Source organism: Giraffa tippelskirchi, chromosome 14 (genome assembly GCF_054371585.1).
Source record: "Giraffa tippelskirchi isolate mGirTip1 chromosome 14, T2T-mGirTip1v1.2.pri, whole genome shotgun sequence".
Lineage (NCBI taxonomy): Eukaryota > Metazoa > Chordata > Mammalia > Artiodactyla > Giraffidae > Giraffa > Giraffa tippelskirchi.
Window position 1 is genome coordinate 59,520,794 of NC_137288.1, and position 20,331 is coordinate 59,541,124.

A 20,331-nucleotide genomic window follows, 5' to 3' on the forward strand; every position below is an offset into this window, starting at 1 on the left:
AGGTTGGAAATTAATTTTGCAGCCATGATTAGAAACACACTAGGTCAGTGGCTGAACTGAAACTAAAATTCCAGTCTCCTGCCTCCTACTTAATTCAGTGGGACTTTCCAGTCTACCATCTTTCTCCCAGTGAGAGTGAGAGTAAAAGTCACTCAGCTGTGTCTGAATCTTTGCGACCCCATGGACTATACAGTCCATGGAATTCTCCAGGCCAGAATACTGCAGTGGGTAGCCTAGGCTTCTCCAGCAGATCTTCCCAACCCAGGAATTGAACTGGTGTCTCGTGTATTGCAGGTAGATTTCTTACCAACTGAACTATCAAGGAAGTCCATGCTTTCTCCCAATCATGAAGTGAAGTGAAGTGAAGTCGCTCAGTCGTGTCCGACTCTTTGCAACCCCATGAACTGTAGCCTACCAGGCTCCTCCATCCATGGGATTTTACAGGCAAGAGTACTGGAGTGGGTTGCCATTTCCTTCTCCAGAGGATCTTTCCGACTCAGGGATCGAACCCAGGTCTCCCGCATTGTAAGCAAGACGCTTTACTGTCTGAGCCACCAGGGAAGCCCTCCCAATCATGAACCAATTACAGTTCTTGTCAGTTTCACATGTGTGCATCTCTCAAGTCTTATCCCAGTACCCCAGTAAAGATGTAAAATAAATCGAGAGCAGGTAAATGCTGTTATCATTTGTACACCTCCACCACTCCCCACCCTAGCTGACTGGTTGGGTGTGGGGGGTATAAACAATGGCACAATAATAAACACAACCAAAGCATGTGGGCAAAGAGGTGAGATAGGAGTTGGGGGCAGTGGGGAATGCTCAATGGGAAACAAAAACAGATTGTGAAGGACTTTGAATGCCAAGATGGAAGCTCTAATACAGACAAGCTCTAATAAAGATAAGACCCCCTTCCTTTCCTTCCTTGACCCCCTTCCTTCCCTTCCTCGACCCCCATGGATATTCTAATAGGAAGATAACTGCACTGGAAATAGCCAGCGCTATTTCACCACCTATATTAGCAGCCCTGTCCTAGCTGGCTGGATGCCACCTGCTTTCCCCAGTACCTTTTAGTAGTTAAGGATACTTGTGAAACACTTATCTGTACTCAGAAGCCCAGGCACAACCAAATGGATAGCTTTGAACATCAACGTCTGGGTGTCATCTTCAGAAGAGTCTTCATGGTTTCTGGGAGAGGCTGATGTTCACCTGTGCTTCTTCCATAAAGGGAAATGTCAATTATCTCAATGACTGCAGAGAGAAGGAAGGATGCTTGTGGGCTCAGAAGAAACACAAGTCCATTTATTGGACTTGCCACCTTGGAGCTCCCACGTAGGGTTAGCTTTTCCTTTGAGGATCGTTGCATCAGCTTCATCCGCCTTGGTCACTGTCTCCATTCTACCGCTTCCAATAGCAATCTGTGCTGGTGAGGGTCCCTTCTATGTCTCAGTTTCCAGGGTCATTGATCACAATACATGAGTCTCAGTGGAATTGCTTCCAGAGGTTTAGAGTGTCCTACCTCTCTCTCCGAATTCGAGTGTTACACAGATCTCAAGATCCAGTAAAAAAAAATCTCTTCTTCCTGGAGTTTCCTGCAACTCCACTAAGCCACAGCAAACTGGTCTTTCCTCAAGCTTACAGCAGCTTACTTTATATGGCAGCAAATTGTTTTGTAAAAACTGACTTTTCTTAAAACTTTCTCTTACAACTACCTAAATATATTTTTAATTTATGATTCTAATAAAAAGGAAGACATACTAAAGTTAGAAAAAATTTAAAAATAAACATATACGTGATGAAAATTAGGTCTCTGTCCAATCCTAACCCATCTTCTTCCCCAGAAAAAAAAAAAAAAAAACACCTCTGTGAAGTTTTTTTGTTGAGTCTTCCAGAAATACTTTATGCCTGCTAATACATATCAGTTCAGTTCAGTCGCTCAGTCATGTCCAACTCTTTGCGACCCCATGGACTGAAGCACACCAGGCCTCCCTGTCCATCACCGACTCCCAGAGCTTGCTCAAACTCATGTCCGTCGAGTCGGTGATGTCATCCAACCATCTCATCCTCTGTCCTCCCCTTCTCCTACCGCCTTCAATCTTTCCCAGCATCAGGGTCTTTTCCAATGAGTCAGTTCTTCACCTCAGGTGGATATAGACATATACATATGTTTATTTACCTGCTAAAATAAGAGTTAGTAGTACATCATACACTTTTTCCACATCTTGCTTTTTCATGATGGACTGACCCTTGTTTTTCGACCTCATACAAGTTTCACTTGGTGAATTACTCATGTGTGCTTGAGAAATATATGTATTCTCAAGTGTTGAGCACAGGGTTCCGTACATGACCACTACATCAAGCATGCTGATTAACTTTTAAGCATGTTGGTTAACTTTTTCAAGTCTTCCATTAGGTTATTAACTTTCTAGTCTATTTTATCAACTATTGAGAGAAGTGTGCTTAAATCTTCCACTTTATAAGGGTGAACTTATTCATTTTTCCTTATACTTCTGTCTTTTTTAATGCAATTTTAAGAGATTTATTTACTTTCCCTTTCTGATATTTCATTGTTAGTGTAAAGAAATGCAAAAGATTCCTGTATGTTAACCTTGTTTCCTGCCACCTTGCTGAATTCATCCATCAGTTCTAGTAGTTTCTGTGTGGAATCTTTCGGGTTTTCTATATATAGTATCATGTCATCTGCATACAATGACAATTTTACCTCTTCTCTTCCAGTTTGGATACCTTTTATTTCTTTTTCTTGTCTGATTGCTCTGACTAGGACCTTCAACACTATGTTGAATAGATGTGGTGAGAGTGGGATCCTTGTTCTTGTTCCAGATTTCAGTGGGAAAGCTTTCAGCTTTTTATCATCGCATATTATTATGTTGGGTGTGGTTTTGTCATAAATAGGTTTTATTATGCTGAGATAAGTTCCCTCTGTACCTATTTTGATAAGAGCTTTTATAATGAATGGATATTGAATTTTATCAAATGCTTTTTCTGCATCTATTGAGGTGATCATATGGTTTTTGTTCTTTCTTTTGTTGATGTGATGTATCACACTGATTGATTGGCATATGTTGAACCATCCCTGTGATCCTGGGATGAATCCAATTTGATTGCAGCATATGATCTTTTTCACAAGTTTTTGGATTTGGTTTGCTAATATTTTGTTGAGAATTTTTGCATCTATATTCATATAATGATTCCATTTTTATTTGGTTCAAAACCAGGCAAATTTAAATGATTAGGATGAAAACATAGTTGGCAAAAGAAAACCAAGGAAATTATTACCATGAAAATAAGGCTAATAGTTACCTCTCAGGGGAGGAAAGGAGTTCCTAGGGTTTCTTGACATGGATGGTGGTTTCTTGGGTGTTTGCATTATAATTATGTGTTAAACTCCATGTACAAATTTTAAGAATTTTTTATGGGATTAATTATGTTTAAGAGTAAAAAAACTGAAATAAAAAAGGATGGAAGAAAAGAGGAAGGAAGTACCTCAAGCACCTTTTCTCATGAAGCTGCTGAAGGATGCGTTCCATTAAAACAACGGAGCATACCAAGAAGGGAGAAGATGTTAGATTCAGGATATAGGAGTTCAAACAAGAGAGGGTAAGGGACTCCTTAAAAAGATGGTACATGAGGGTCCCAGAGTTATAGCTGTGTATCAGAGAGCAACCAGACAAGAATGGAACAGGTCCGATGTTTGCAAAGAAATTTCCATAAGGAGATGAAATTGACAGTGAAAGTCACTCAGTCATGTCTGACTCTTTGGGACCCCATGGACTATACAGTCCATGGAATTCTCCAGGCCAGAATATTGGAGTGGGTAGCCTTTCCCTTCTCCAGGGGATCTTTCCAACCCAGGGATTGAACCCAGGGATCCCACATTGCAGGTGATTCTTTACCAACTGAGCCACAAGGGAAATTGATAGATTACTATTTCATTTGTTTATTTTGAAGAACTGGAAAGGTATTTATTCAACTAAGCGAACATTTTGGGCTGAATTAATGATAAATACACAGAAAACTAAGCAAACAAACACATAAACAAAACCAAAGACAATTATTAACTCCAGAGAAAACTAAAAAGTTGTGCCAAAAGGGAATCATATAATATATTACAGAGCTCAGGTGTAACCAGCATACCTCATCACAATAATATAAACAGTGTATATTGATCTAACCACAATTATTAACTAAAGATGCAGGTAAAGCAAATATGCGTTCCACTGTTGATCTAGGGTAGAGAGAGCTACATCATCATCTTCTATAGTGAAAGTCAACATATAATAACGTTTAAAATTAAACAATGAAAAAGTAGCGATATAAGCATATTACTTATTATTTTTTAGTTGCTAAGTCGTGCCCACCTCTTTGCAACCCCATGAACTGTAGCACACCAGGCTCCTCTGTCCTAACATCTCCATGGATCACAACCTTGTCATGGTGAAGGGGCTGGCATAACTCAGTGAAGCTATGAGCCATTCTGTGCAGGGCCACTCAAGACCCATGGGTCACAGTGAAGAGTTCTGACAAAACGTGGTCCACTGGAGAAGGACATGGCAAACCCCACGGACAGTGTGAAAAAGGCAGAAAGACATGATGCTGGAAGATGAGCTCCAGGTCAGAAGGCATCCAATATGCTCCTGGGGAAGAGCAGAGGGCGGTTACTAATAGCTCCAGTAAGAATGAAGCACCTGGGCCAAAGCAGGAACTTCTTTATTGACACTTGGCTATGGATGTGTCTGGTGGTGAAAGTAAAGTCCAATATTGTAAAGAACAATATTGCATAGAAACCTGGAATGTTAGGTCCATAAATCAAGGTAAGTTGGACATGGTCAAGCAGGAAATGGCAAGACTGAACATCGACATCTTAGGAATCAGTGAACTAAAATGGACAGGAATGGGAGAATTTAACTCAGATGCCTATTGTATCTACTACTGTGGGCAAGAATCCCTTAGGAGAAATGGAGTAGCCCTCATAGTCAACAAAAGAGTCCTAAATGTAGTACTTGGGTGCAATCTCAAAAATGACACACTCATCTCAGCTCATTTCCAAGGTAGACCATTCAGCATCACAGTAACCTAAGTCTATGCCTCAACCACTGATGCCTAAGAAGCTGAAGTCAAACGGTTCTATGAAAACCTACAAGACCTTCTAGAAGTAACACCTAAGGGGGAAATGAGAGCATATTACTTAGAGACAGGTAAATTAAAATTTAAAAAGAAATACAGCAAAAAAGGAAAAAGGGGGTTGTCTCTGGGAAATGAGGTAGCATGGGGAGAAGACTGCTATTTTTTGTTAAGAAGTCATTGAACTAGTTGATTCTTTTAAACTCTGGATATACATAGTTTGATAAAATTAAAATGAAGGATGGAACCATGTCTCACCTGAGGATATGCATTAAAAGCATCATTATCAGGGACCTCTACTCCCCCAGTCTCTGTCTGGTCATCTCTGCCTCAGGACTGCCCTCAACCATGGTCAGGGCCAGGACCGAGTCAGAGATTGAGGATGCCAGGCTGAGCTGATTCTGAGCATAGATAGGACAGTCTTAAAAGAATAGCAATATACTCAATATACCAAGATTACACCATGATGAGTAGGGTTATCCTAAGGCTGCAGGCCAGAATTGCTTCACACAAGGGGCTCTATCAATGTTACATCATATCAAGATGCTAAATAGGAAACACATCCTGTAATTTTCATACATAGCTCAAAGATATCTTATAGAATTCAACCATCATTTCTAATAAAACTTTTGGAATGAGAATAACACACAGCATCTATATTTAAACTAAATTATAATTAATTTCTCCAAATTTCAAACATATAAAGATGCTTACTATATCATGTTATCAAAATCATTAATAAAAATATAATTATTTAACATTGTCTTGAAAGTTGTTGTCAAAAAAAAGAGATAAAGACAGCATAAGGGAAATAACTACTAAAAAGGAAGAGACAAAAATATTGCTTGTATATGATGTGACTATATACCTAGAAAATTAAATCCGCCGAAATGATTCAAATACAAAAATACCTAATGATCCAGTTAAGCTGTAAGTCAGCTTATATCTCTACCATGTTCTCTCAACTTGAGTGGCTTCCCATCTCATTCAGATTGAATCTAGTGTCCTTACAAGAGCCCCATATCATCTGGTGACAACCTCGTTTCCCCCATTCTCCCCCATATTTCTCCACTCCAACCCAGGGCTTCCTTGTTTCTTCAATATGCTATGTATGGCCCCCACCTCAGGGCCTTTACACTTGCTGTTCCCACGGTCACTTATTCGGGTCTCTGCCCAAATGATACCTATTTGTAATGGTCAAATATCACTGTGAGTGGCCTTTCCTGAGCACTAAATCTTTCCCTTATCATTCTTCACTTACTTTTTAAGATTTATTGCTACCTGACATACCAGTTATGTATTTGCTTACTGTCTCTCTCCTCACCAGAATATAACGGCCAATAAGATGGGAATTTCATATCCTTGGAGCCTAAAAAAATATCTGGCCCATGAAAGGCACTAGATAATTCTGTGCTGAATAAATGATTAAATGAAATACATATAAAATACTCAAAAGATCCAAAGAGGAATTATTTTCCCTCCTTTGGAAAAATAAAAAGTACTCACAGATGAAGAGATTGACAATTCCCATACATTAAAGCTTCTCTATAATGAAAACTGAAGTTAAAAAAGAAGACAACAAACTGGTGGTAAATTTTGAATTGACAAGGAAAAAATAATTAATACTGATAGTCTATAAAAAGCCAATTTAAATTTATAAGAAAACACCAAAACCATAACAGATAAATGAACACATAATTCACAGATATTCAATACAACATTAACAAACACATGGAGAAATAGTAATCTTCATTAGTAAACAAAGAATGTAAATTAAAGCAAATTGGAATAACATTTTATCTGTCAAATTAGCCAAAAAAAATGCTTTTGCTAACACTATTGTAGCTGAGATGGAACTAGTAGGTGCATTCTGGAGTGATGACACTGTTGTAAATGGTATTTTTGGTAAGCGATTCAGCAACATAGAGAAAGAGCCATATAGACGTCCGTGTCCTCTACCAGTAATTCCTCTATTAGGAATTATTCCTATGGAAATTCAACAGCTGCAAAAAGGTATTTGCAAGAAGATGCTCACTGCAGTGCTATCTATAAAATCCCCAAACTGAAAATATAAATGGCCAACATTAAGGGGAATGGTTTAATAAATTACGGTATCTCAGCACAATGGAATATTATGTGACCATTAAAATGATAATTATGCAGAAACATGAAAAATGTTTATGACCCACTGGTCACTGAAAACAAGCAGAATACAAAATAGTAGGTATGTACCATGGACAAAACGCCCAGCGTGTATGTACATTTAGAAGATAATATGCAAAAATAATACAGTAGTTGGATTGAGGTTAGTGGAATTTTATAGTGAGTTATAAGTAATACTATTTTTTTAATGATCTCTTTAAATTTCCACTCAGAAGCTTCTATAATTTCTAACAAGTTAGATTCTGAAAGGCTCTTCCTGTGCCTGGGACAAACCTGCAGGAACTAGCGATTTATATTTGTGTAAAACTTTATTATCTTTACTTGTATTTACACTACAATAGTAGAATCCCTCTCATTACAACTTTCAACACTCCTTCTCTGCACAGTGGCTCAGCGGTAAAGAATCCGCCTACCATTGCAGGCGATGCAAGAGATGTGAGTTTGATCCCTGGATCAGGAAGATCCCCTGGAGTAGGAAATAACAACCCACTCTAGTACTCTTGCCTGGAAAATTCCATGGACAGAGCAGCCTGGCAGGTTACTGTCCATGGGGTCATCGCACATGACTGAGCTTGCACTTTTACCTTTCTGAAGTGGCATTTAATGGCAAAGATGCAGAAATATGTCAAATAAACAAAAAGAACACTCAGGCTAGAGTGAAAATGACCCTCATCACCACTCATGTCACCTACGGATGACCAGATGAGCTAAATTAAACTGTTTTTGCCTTGGCCAGCAGTTTTGCTTATAAGAGCTTCTAGGTGGAGGGAGGTCTCCACTCTGCCCAAATCACAACACAAGGTTTGAAAACACAGCTGGTACTTGAGTCAGCCACCTTCTAACCGCAAGGCACAAATTCAAGTGGATATCCTGCTTGTCAGGCATGGGGGGCAAGCAGACCCATGAGCTCAGACCCTCTGCACCTCTGACGACAAGCATGGCTTGATGGCACAGAATAGGGTGGAGGTCAGGTCTGCTTGGAATGCTTTCCTCCTCATCAGCCCACCTGGAGAACAGATTCCCCAAACTTCTTTACGACACCTTCTTCTTGACTTTTTAAAAAAAAATCACATCCTAGTTGTGAGAACTTGAGCAAGTTACTTAAACTCTGTGCCTCACTTTCCTTCTCTGTAATTTGGGAATAATAAGAATTAAATGAGTTAATATCTGCCAAGCAAAGGGAATAGTGCCTGGCATATAATAACCACTCACACAAGGTTAGTGATCACTGTGGTGTTGCCCCTGAATGGAATTCACCCAACCTTCATCTCCTTCACTCTACTCTGTACGCATTCCTAATAAAGAAACAAAGTCCCAAACCTGCTATGGGACAGAACCTTTTTGCATGATGTAATTCCTAGCCTCCTTCTGGGAAGAAATTAGCTTTGATAAAATGCTTAAGCAATTTTCTGATAAACTTTAATGAGATTAAGACCTCTTCTGGGAAGTCAGTTACCCACCCACTCAGCTGACTGTCAGTCAGAACTTAATGATCTGGAAACAATCCTTTTTTTCTTGTATCCAGTCTAAAGGTGATAACCTAATCATTTCATTCTCCTATAAAATTTTTCTGTGGGCCAATCTAGAATTGGCCTGCTTAAGCCTCTTTCCTTGTGACCTGCTTGAATTAAAACTGTGATACCTGTTCAAAACTAAAATGTCTGGAAAAAAAGTAACAAACCTATTAAGCAAAATAGTTTATAGCATTTATTTGTATTCTTTTCTAATTTCCCAATTATAGTTAAGAAGCTGGGAGGCAGGGACAGCCACGCTTGTTTTTACCTATATTTTTATCCAGAACTTAACGTTGTAAGTGATATGTAAAAGATAGCCAATAAATGTTTGTTCAGATAATAAATTAATGCAAGAACCAATAAACCTTTAAAAATAAATGAAAAGAACACTTAATATTCAGAAAAATGGGGGCCACTGTATAAATCACTGGGGGCCATTATAAATCACCACCAACTCTGGATTCAATTGTAGATCCAAAACTCATTTTAAGCTGAGGAGCTCGGGGAAAGTTTCTTCACTTTTCCTGAGCTACTATTTCTTCATCAGACTATGTGCTAACAATGCACCACAGAGGAGTCATAAATCGGAACAATCTGTACAGAAAGTATAATAGAATGCCAGATAGCTTGGATATCCCTGTCTTGCCACTGACTCTCTACATAATGCTCGGAAAGCCACTTTTTCTCTCCAGTCCTCGGTTTCCTCATCCCTAAAGTGAGAATAACTGCTACCTCACATGATAAGGGTAGAGTCAGGATAAAGTAAGATATATGCAAAAATGTTTTCAAAAGTAATCAAAGCCCAGGGAAGACTTCTACTTCCAGCCAACATGGAGAAGCAGGGACCAGACTGGCCTGCCTGCCTGAAACAATCAAAATACATAAAACAATAGCTTTAAGACACTGGGCGTCAAGCAATGAAGGGCAGTGACACCTGAGAGATGAGGAAAAAGTGACATGAATCATCCAATTGCCCTAATTACAACCTTGAGAGAGTATCCAGGCCACAAAGCAAGAAGGCGGAACTGAGGCAGAGCTTGGTGTTCCCCCTGAGCTGAGGAGACAGAGCTGGAATCCAAGAAGACCAAGGCAGTTAAAGTTTATAGGCTTGAGTATCGAAAGTAGAGTTGCACACAGAGAGAAAAAAAAACCCAGAGATCTGTAGACAGTTCCCATCAAGTAGTCATGAGTGCTGATCAGTACACGTATGTGAGGAAAACATTCAAAGCCAGGGGAAGAACCACCCAAAAGAATTAGAGGTAACAGTATCTGACACTCACTGGAGTAAGAATAGTGTTATTCTTATCGGCCAGGTTGGAATCATGGCACCTGGTCCCAACACTTCACGGCAAACAGATGGGTAAACAATGGAAACAGTGACAGACTTTATTTTCTTGGGCTCTAAAATCACTGCAGATGGTGACTGCAGCCATGAAATTAAAAGATGCTTGCTTCTTGAAAGAAAAGCTATGACAAGCCTGGACAGTGTATTAAAAAGCAGAGACATCACTTTGCCAATAAAGTCCGTCTAGTCAAGGCTATGGTTTTTCCAGTAGTCATGTATGGATGTGAGAGTTTGACTATAAAGAAAGCTGAGCGCCGAAAAACTGATGCTTTTGAACTGTGGTGTTGGAAAAGACTCGTGAGAGTCCCTTAGACTGCAAGGAGATCAAACCAGTCAATCCTAAAGGAAACCAATCCTGAATATTCATTGGAAGGACTGATGCTGAAGCTGAACCTCCAATACTTTGGCCACCTGGATGCAAAGATCCGACTCACTGGAAAAGACCCTGATGCTGGAAAAGATTGAAGGCAGGAGGAGAAGGGGATGACAGAGGATGAGATGGATGGATGGCATCACCGACTCAATGGACTTGAGTTGGAGCAAACTTTGGGAGATGGTGAAGGACAGGGAAGCCTGGCATGCTGCAGTCCATGGGGTTGCAAAGAGTCAGACATGACTTAGTGACTGAATAGCAACAACAGCATGGTTTACAGGCACTGGTTAGAGCACTCAGAAAGGTCACTGAATTTATAACTGTATTTTTAAAAAATAATTGAGTATTTATACAAAAAGTAGCAATGTTACAGAAAGCTATATGAATTGTTGGCCCACATGAAATGTTGGGACAACCCAACAATATGTTATAAAATGTGTATAAAAATAAAATGTATGACATTAGCATAAATACCAGGAGAAGTGGAAATGTACTGTTATAAGGTTTGTATACTATATATGAAGTGGTATAATAATATTTGAAGGTAGGGTATGATGTTAAAGATTTTTTAAATTTGAGAAGAACCATTAAAGTAACAAAGCAGAGTTATAGATAAGAAGTTAACAAAGGAGATAAAAAGGAACCATAAAAAGTAATCCAAAGGAAAGCAGGAAAAATGAAATGAAGAGATGGGAAGAGTGAAAATGAAAGTTGCTCAGTTGTGTCCGACTCTTTGCAACACTGAACTATACAGTCCATGAAATTCTCCAAGCCAGAATACTGGAGTGAGTAGCTTTTCCTTTCTCCAGGTTGGGAAGAGTAGAAAACAGATATAAGGACACAGTTAAACCTAATTATTAATAATCACATTAAACATAATTGGTCTAAACACTATAGGCAGAGATTATTAGAGGGGCTATACAAACACTATGGGCAGAGATTATTAGAGGGGCTAAAAACAGATTAAACTATATGCTGCCGATACAAACCCACTTTAAAGAAATAAAAATAAAAAGATGAAAGAAGATATATCATGCTAATACTAATTAAAAGAAAGCGGGAGTAGCTATATTAATATTAGACAAAGTACACTTTAAACTAAAGAGCCTCTTGATGAAAGTGAAAGAGGAGAGTGAAAAAGTTGGCTTAAAGCTCAACATTCAGAAAACTAAGATCATGGCATCCAGTCCCATCACTTCATGGCAAATAGATGGGAAAACAATGGAAACAGTGGCTGACTTTATTTTTGGGGGTTCCAAAATCACTGCAGATGGTGATTGCAGCCATGAAATTAAAAGATGCTTACTCTTTGGAAGGTAAGTTATGACCAACCTAGAGAGCGTATTGAAAAGCAGAGACATTACTTTGTCAACAAAAGTCCGTCTAGTCGAGGCTATAGTTTTTCCAGTAGTCATGTATGGATGTGAGAGTTGGACCATAAAGAAAGCTGAGCACTGAAGAATTGATGCTTTTGAACTGTGGTGTTGGAGAAGACTCTTGAGAGTCCCTTGGACTGCAAGGGGATCCAACTAGTCCATCCTAAAGGAGATCAGTCCTGGATGTTCATTGGAAGGACTGATGTTGAAGCTGAAACTCCAATACTTTGGCCACCTCATGCGAAGATCTGACTCATTGGAAAAGACCCTGATGCTGGGAAAGATTGAGGGCAGGAGGAGAAGGGGACAACAGAGGATGAGATGGTTGGATGGCATCACCAACTCACTGGAGATGAGTTTGAGTAAACTCCGGGAGTTGGTGATGGACAGGGAGGCCTGGTGTGTTGCGGTTCATGGGGTTGCAAAGAGTCGGACACAACTGAGCGACAGAACTGACTGACTGACACTTTAAAACCAAAATATTACTAAACAAGGTTATTTCATCAAGATAAAAAAGTCAGTTTATCGGGGGACACAGCAATCCTGGATGGTTGCACACTTAATAATAGAGCCTCAACAGTGGTTCTCAACCCGGGGTAATTGTGTCCCACCAAGAGGCATCGGTCAGTGTCAAGAAGGCAAAGAAGCTCTGCACCTCTCTCCACGTTCCTTCCCTGAGCATCTCTTCCCATCTGGCTGGTCCTGAGTTGTATCTTTTATAATAAACCAGTAATAATAAGTGAAAAAATAATAATCATAGAACCTCAAAAAACTTGAAACCGCTCTACACCTGAAACTAACAACATTGTAAATCAACTATATTTCAATTAAAAAAAAAGAAAAGAAAACGTGAAGCAAAATCTAAAGAACAAAGATGTATCCTTAATAGCCAATGTATCTATTAAGGCAATTAAATTTAAAGTTAAAAACCTCTCCATAAATAAAGTTCTAGCCCCAGATGGCTTCACTGGTGAATTTTACACAACGTTTAAAGAAGAAATTACATCAATTCTACACAAACTCTGCCAGAAAACTGAAGAGAAGGGAATAGTTCCCAACTCGTTGTATGAGGCAGCATTATCCTTATACTGAAATCAGACAGAGACACTAAAAGAAAAGTACAGACCAATGTCCCACATTAACAAGACACAGAGACTGTTAACAAAATTTCAGCAAATAGAATTCAACAGTATATTAAAAAGATAATACATCATGACCAAGCGGTATTTCTCTCAGATTCTGCCTGTGCTCAGTCATCCCGAACTATTTGCAACCTTATGGACTGTAGCCCACCAGGCTCCTCTGTCCATGGGATTCTCCAGGCAAGAATACTGGAGTGGGTTGCCATGCCCTCCTCCAGGGGATCTTCCTTATCCAGGGAATGAACCCACATCTCTTATGTCTGCATTTGCAGGGGGCTTCTTTACCACTAGCACCACCTGGGAAGCCTTTATCTCAGTTGACAAGGTTGATTTAACATTCAAAAATCAGTGTAAGTCATCACATTAACAAACTAAAAAAGAAAAACCATTTGATCATCTGAATAGACACAGAAAGAGCATTGGACAAACCCCTACCACTTGTACTTGATGAAAAAAAATTAAAATTATCAGTAAACTTGGACTGAACCTACTAAGGGCATCTACAAAACAAACAAACAAACCTATAGCTAACATTCTACTTAGTGGTGACTAACCCAATATTGTCCCCCTAAGATCAGAACCAATAAAGGGTGTCGACTTTCACCACTTCTATTCAAGACTTCTGAAGGTTATAGCCAGTGCAAAAAGAACTTAAAAACATCTCAACTGGAAAGGAATAAAGAAAACTACTTTTATTCACAGACAACATGACTGTCTATGTAGAAAATCCCATAGAATCTACAAAACAGCTACCTGAACTAGTTAAAAAGTTGAACAATTTTATAAAATGCAAGGTTGACATATAAATATGTACTGTATTTCTACATACTAATATAATTGTATTTCTACATTCTCCCTCTATACCAATTGTATTTCAAATAATTGGAAGTGAAATTAGACACTAACACTACTTATACAGCATATAAAAAAATATGACACACTTCAGAATAGATATAACAACAGATGTGTAAAATCCATACACTGAGAACTACAAAACATTGCTTACAGAAATTAAAAATCTAAATAAATGGAGAAATATACCATAGGTAGGAAGACTATTAATATATCAATCCTCACAAAATTGATATATAGATTCAATGCAATCCTACATGGTGATTAACACAGCAGGTGATTAACATGCAAATTATAAAGTTTATGTGAAAATGCAAAAGACCTAGAATAGCCAAAATAATCTTGAAAAAGAACAAAGTTAGAGAACTGACGCTATCTGATTTCAAGACTTAGAAAGATACAATAATTAAGACAGTTTCCTATTGGCACAAAGATCGATAAATTGATCATTGGAACATGGTAGAAAGTCTAAAAATAGACCTATACACATATGAACAACTGATTTTTGACAAAAGTACAAAGATGATTCAGTAGGGAAAGGATAGTCTTGTCAACAAATTATGCTGGAACAATTAGATACTCATATGCAAAAAAGAAGCACTTTGATAGACACCTTACATCATGTACAAAATTTAACTAGAAAATTAACTCAGAATGTTTCATGGTCCTAAATGTAAGACTACAAAATTTCTAGACAAAACCAGAGGAGAAAATCTTTGTAACCTTTAGTTAGGCTAAGATGCCTTAGACATGACACCAAAGACACTATCTAGAAAAGAAACAATTAACCTTGGACTTTACCAAAATTTAAAATTTCTGATATTTGTAAGACATTGTTAAGAGAATGAAAAGACAAGCTTCAGGCTAGGGAAAATGTTTTCAACTTATTTTTCTAATAAAGATCTTGTTACCTGGAATAAAAAAGTTCCCCAAACTCAGTAATAAGGACAAAAACTAGCTCCTCCAGAATAGGAAAAATTTTAAACAGACACTGCATCAGAGAAAATATACGTATGTCAAGTAAGCACATGGAAAGATGACCACCGTCATCACTTGAAGGGGAAATACAAATTAAAACCACAATAAGATGCCACACAACAATCATTAAAATGACTAAAATTTGAAAAAAGAAAAAAAAGAAAGAAACTGAGAATGTCAAGTGTTTTGGAGGATATGGGATGACTAGAACACTCAGACACTCCTGGAGGGAGTGGAAAATGGTATAACCACTTTGGAAAACAGCTTGGACAGTTTCTTTAAAAGTTAAAGATATTCTTACCTCTGTATTCCAATCATTGCATTCTTTCTCTCCATGAGAAAGTAAAGCATATGCCTGCACAAATATTCACACATGAATGTTCATAGAACTGTATTTATAATAGCCAAGAACTGGAAACAACCCAAATGTGCATCAGATAAATAAACAACTGTAATATATCCGTATAGTGTGATACTAGTGAGCAATAAAAAGGAATAAACTATAGATACATGCCACAACATGTATTAATCTCCAAATAATTGCACTGGGTGAAAGAAACCAGAAAAAAAAGAGTACATACTCTCTGACTCTATTTATATAAAATTCTAGAAAATGCAAATACTGTGTAGTGAGAGAAAGCAAATCTATCACAGAGCATCCCCTCTTCCCTGGGGACAGGAAAGGGTGGAAGGGTATGATTACAAAGGGGCCTCAGAAAACTTTTGGGGTGAAGGACAAGTTCATTATTTTCATTACAGTGCTGATGTCACAGGTGTATACATAAGCCAAAATGTATAAAACTTAAACATCTGCAGTTTATTTTGTTTCTGTTATATCTCAATAAAGCTGCTAAGGGACCTCCCTGGTGGTCCAGAGGCTAAGACTCCGTGCTCCCAATGCAGAGGTCCTAGGTTTGATCCCTGGTTGGGGAACGAGATCCCATATGCCATACAACCAAGAGTTTGTACACTGCAACTAAAAAGATCTTGCATGCTGCCACTAAAGATCCCACGTGCCACAGCTAAGACTCAGCACAGCCAAATTAATTAATTAATCTTTTAAAAAACTGATATGAACAACGCATACTGCAACAAGGAATGGCCACCATCAGCTATCACTGGATATCCAGCAGAAAAGGGTCAAGCCAGACCCTGACAGCCACCATGAAGGAGCCAGTCTGAGCTTCCTTCTGGTCTGGGAGATGCTCCACACCTCCCACTTACTATTTCTATGACTCGTCTCTGAGTGGAAGAAGGTCAATAAAGTTTTTTAGCTAGGAAAACCAAAGCGAGAAACATCAGTGAAGGCCACATTAACGCCAGACCCTTATCTGGAAGGCATTTTTGACTCACTCACCACACTCCCTGATTGTCCACTTCCTCCCAGCAGATAGCAGAGAAGTCTGTTCTAGGTCTGGAGGTCTGACCTCTCAGCCCATTCTGAGAATCTTGCCTTCTTCCCAGCTGAAAACTGTTCTCCCGAAAAACAAAATCACGATAAAAAGCAGCAGTGTGGCCTCACACCGGGCTTTAATGGGCAAATTCGTATAAGCAAGGGCAAAATGAAGGACAGCAAGTAAAACACTGAATTAAAAGCCACTTAAATTAAGAATTCAATAGCATCCACTTAACTAATAAATAGTATTCCTCTCTGCCATTGATCGACTCAGGATCGTAATGAAGAGTTCCAGGGGCAACAGCAGAATGTCTTAATTCATGGTATAAACGTCACCAACTCTTGGGTTCCTAAGATTGAATGTGTCGGAGAAGAGCAGAATGGAGAGCCCACAGGAATTAATTCTTGGAACATCCCTGCGGGGTCAGCATTATTATATCCTGCTTCTAGGTGGATTTAATATCTCAAGTGCTGGGTAGGGCGCTGTTTGCCCAGGGGAGGCTCCATAATCATTATTAAGTGATGATGGGGTAGAGAGACTGGAGTCGGAGCTCACACTAGATCAGCTGGCTTATTTATTTCCAAGTTAAGAGACTGAACCAATGTAGTGTTGTTATTATCATGGTGATGATTATTGCCATGGTGTATAATAATGGCCCGGGCTTCCCTGTTGGCTCAGTGATAAAGAATTCTCCTGCCAATGCAGGAGACACACATTCAATCCCTGGGTGGGGAAGATTCCCTGGAGAAGGAAATAGCAACCCACTCCACTATTCTTGCTGGGAAATCCCATGCGCAGAGGATCCTGGTGGGCTACAGTCCATAGGGTCACAAAGATTAGGACACAACTTAGCGACTCAACTATGACAACAATAATAATGGCCCAGAGTGGCCAGAACTACGTAGGGAAGAGCACCAAGTCACAGGCTTCAGAGATCTGTTTTCTCATAGGACAGTGTCTTGCAAAATAAGAGTTCATCTGAAAGATGTCTCCTATTCCCACCCTAGAGTCCCACCCAATCTGCCTGCAGTGCAGGAGACTTGGGTTTGATCCCTGGGTTGGGAAGATACCCTGGAGAAGGGAATGGCAACCCACTCCAGTATTCTTGCCTGAGAATCCCATGGACAGAAGAGCCTGGCAGGCTACAGTCCATGAGGTCGCAAAGGGTTGGACATGACTGAGTAACTGATACTTTCAGAGTCCCCCCCCAAAAGGTCTGCCAGGAGTCCTCTCCTTAGATCCATTCCCAGCATCACAGAGCATTGTCACGTCATGGACACAAAGCTCTCACGTGGACCCCGAGCTCTCATTGCCACTTCTTGGGAAGTGATGCCAGGCGGCTTCAGCTTGGGCTCCACGGGCCTCCCCAAGCACTCCCTTAGCAGGATGTGCAGGTCAGGAAAAGGCACTTGGGGCATAAACCCGCTCTGCCTCTGCCGAATCATCCTTGAGGTCTGTTTCCTTGGGAGCTGGTGGTCTGGACAGGATGCCCTGGACCAATGCCATCTTGGGTTCTGTGAGTGGGGTGGGGGAGCAAAGCAAGAAGGACAGAAGGGAAATGCAGAGGGAACAAATGCCATTTTCTCTGTCCTTTGGCACCGTCTGGGGGTCTGGTCACGGGGCTGGGATTCCTATCCCGGGAATGTCACACAGGCATATGGAAGAGCGTGAGCTCGGAAAGGACCCTGAGGCAGCCTTCCTCCCATCTGACAGCGACTCTCAGTTTACCGTCGAGGGAGTCGAAGCTCAGGAGGACACAGCGACCAGCTCCACGCCGCAGAGCTAGAGGAGGACAGAGCTGGGTATGGCCCTGGTGCCCTCTCATGGTCCAGACTGTCAGTCATGCGTCTAGTCCCTCAGAAGAGTGAAGGTGAAGGGTGAGAGGCCCTGAGAGGTGGCCCATAATCAAGGAATAGGTGGATTTTGCACACTGGCTAAATCTCTACCCTCTAGGCAGGCCCTGTGGGGACTCTGAGGAAAAGACTGTGAGGGACCTGCCCTTACTCGCTCACTGAGGAGGTGATGCTCACCCGCATGAAACGCTCCGACAGAAACACCAGGCAGTCCCTGGATCCTGCGGGCCATGTGAGAAAATGGCATCATTAGAGTTTTAGGGTGAGCCCTACAGAACCACTTCATACATGGGGACCCCGAATTACCAGCACACACAAAAACACTCCTCAGCCTTCCTTTTCCCCGGACATACCCAACAGACAGGGGCCTGTAAACATATAACCATGAACCTAGTACAAGCACGCACGGCAGAACTCAGGTGCCTCTCACTGGACATCGCTAGCTTTTATTTCCCGGGATATGGGACTGGATTGGGTGATTCCTAGGCTCTGTCAAGGCCAAGACCACAGAGCACATTCTGGACCACTCACAAAGCCTGACAACACCCAGCAGCCAGTATCTGCTGATGTAGAAACTACAAGCCCAGAGCCTTTGCTGGTCCCCCTTGAGAGCTGATCACCTTGATGGCGCCTTCCCAATTCTCCTACAACACATGGACCACAAAGCCTTCAGTGTCCCACTCATGGATCACCTCCGTGTGGCCAGACCCGTTCCTCTTCCCCAGCCTAGAGTTGTCCCAGCTCCCATGGGAAGCCCGTCCTCGGGCCTGACTTGATTCCTTACCACCCCACAAACACCTGTGCTTGGAGAAGCTTTCCTCCACCTAGCAAGTCCTTTTCGTGGTCTCTCCTGCTGACCAAATCTTACCTGTTCTTCAGGGCTACCCTCCACGGCCGGAAGACAGCAGTTCACACGGCCCTCCCTGCCTTCTGGGTCCCCAGCATGGGTGCAAGCAGCAACAGGCACACAGTTCCAACACGGGCAGCTGGTGGGGGCAGGTCATGTCCGTGCATCCTCCCATTACCGCCAGCACCCCGAGGGCAGCATCATACCGCCTTCACCTCTGCATCCGCCCACTGAACAGAGCCAAGGATGAGGGGACTGGAACAGACTCAGAGGAAACCTAGTCACCCCTGCATTTTTTCAGAGGAAGCAATGAAGGACCATCAGAAGTGGATTTAATGGATGTATGCAGCTGAGCGCTATGACACTCTTAAAATGCCCTCCCCATCCTCGCTGGGCGCCCCTCTGCCTTCTGCAGCAGAGCCCCGGGAGGTGAGCAGCATGGCAGTTCGACGGGGCTATCTGTGCTCTGGATGCTGGGGAACTGAGTCTGTTCAGTCCACGGGGCTCCAGGGTGACAATAAAAACTCTACCAAACAGAGCAAAGGACATAAACAGGTAATACACTGGAGGAAATACAAATAATAAACATATAGAATAAATTAGCAATCAAAGCTATGCAAATTAAACCACTCAAGCCCCCTCAAATGCCAAGTAAGGTAATAGTGTATCACTTTATTCCTATAAATTAGTACAAAAAAATGGAATTAATAAATCAAGTGCTGGTAGGACCATGGAGAAATGGGAACATTCATAAATGGCTAGCGGCATTAAGATTTGATACAATATTTGAGGGGGAAATATTTAGGCAAACACATTCAAATCCCTATAGATATCTGTGCCTGTAGCTTTAGAATCCCACTTCTGGGTTTCGGCCTCAAGAACTGAACAGAAACTGCAGCTCCGCCGTTGCTGAATCAGCACTCCAGTAGGTTGATGACTGCTAATACCTCCGGTGTGTGGGTGACATCTCTACAGTCAATTAATGAGCCAATCTTTGTAAGATATAACATTAGCCAGCCTGGCTAACATCAATTACCGTCAAAGGCTGAGCTGTAATCGTAGGGCGAATAAGGCTGAGCTGCTCATTGTTGAAAATGACCAAGAACCATACCACCTTTAAGAACAAAACTGGGATAAATCAGAGAGAAACAAAGGAAGGAGCACTCGCCGCATGTCACTTCACACAGCTGGCTCTGTGTCACTGCACAGCCTCATGGAACCAGTGAGGCTCGCCTGGGTCCCCCAGCCCGGCGAGACCAAGGACCTTCCAAGGGGCTGGGTTCCAGCTGTCAGACACAAGCCTGGCTTCACAGAGGTAGAGAAACAGCTTTTCCATGTGCTGGAAAGCAGGG

The 20,331-nt window shown here is 41.0% G+C and overlaps 1 protein-coding gene across 7 annotated transcripts in view; it reads right to left on the reverse strand.

Annotated features, from left to right (window-relative positions):
• The window catches only part of ZBTB7C (zinc finger and BTB domain containing 7C), a 456,655-nt gene that overhangs the window by 202,524 nt on the left and 233,800 nt on the right, over positions 1-20,331 (reverse strand). The gene's annotated exons all lie outside the window — the stretch shown is intronic.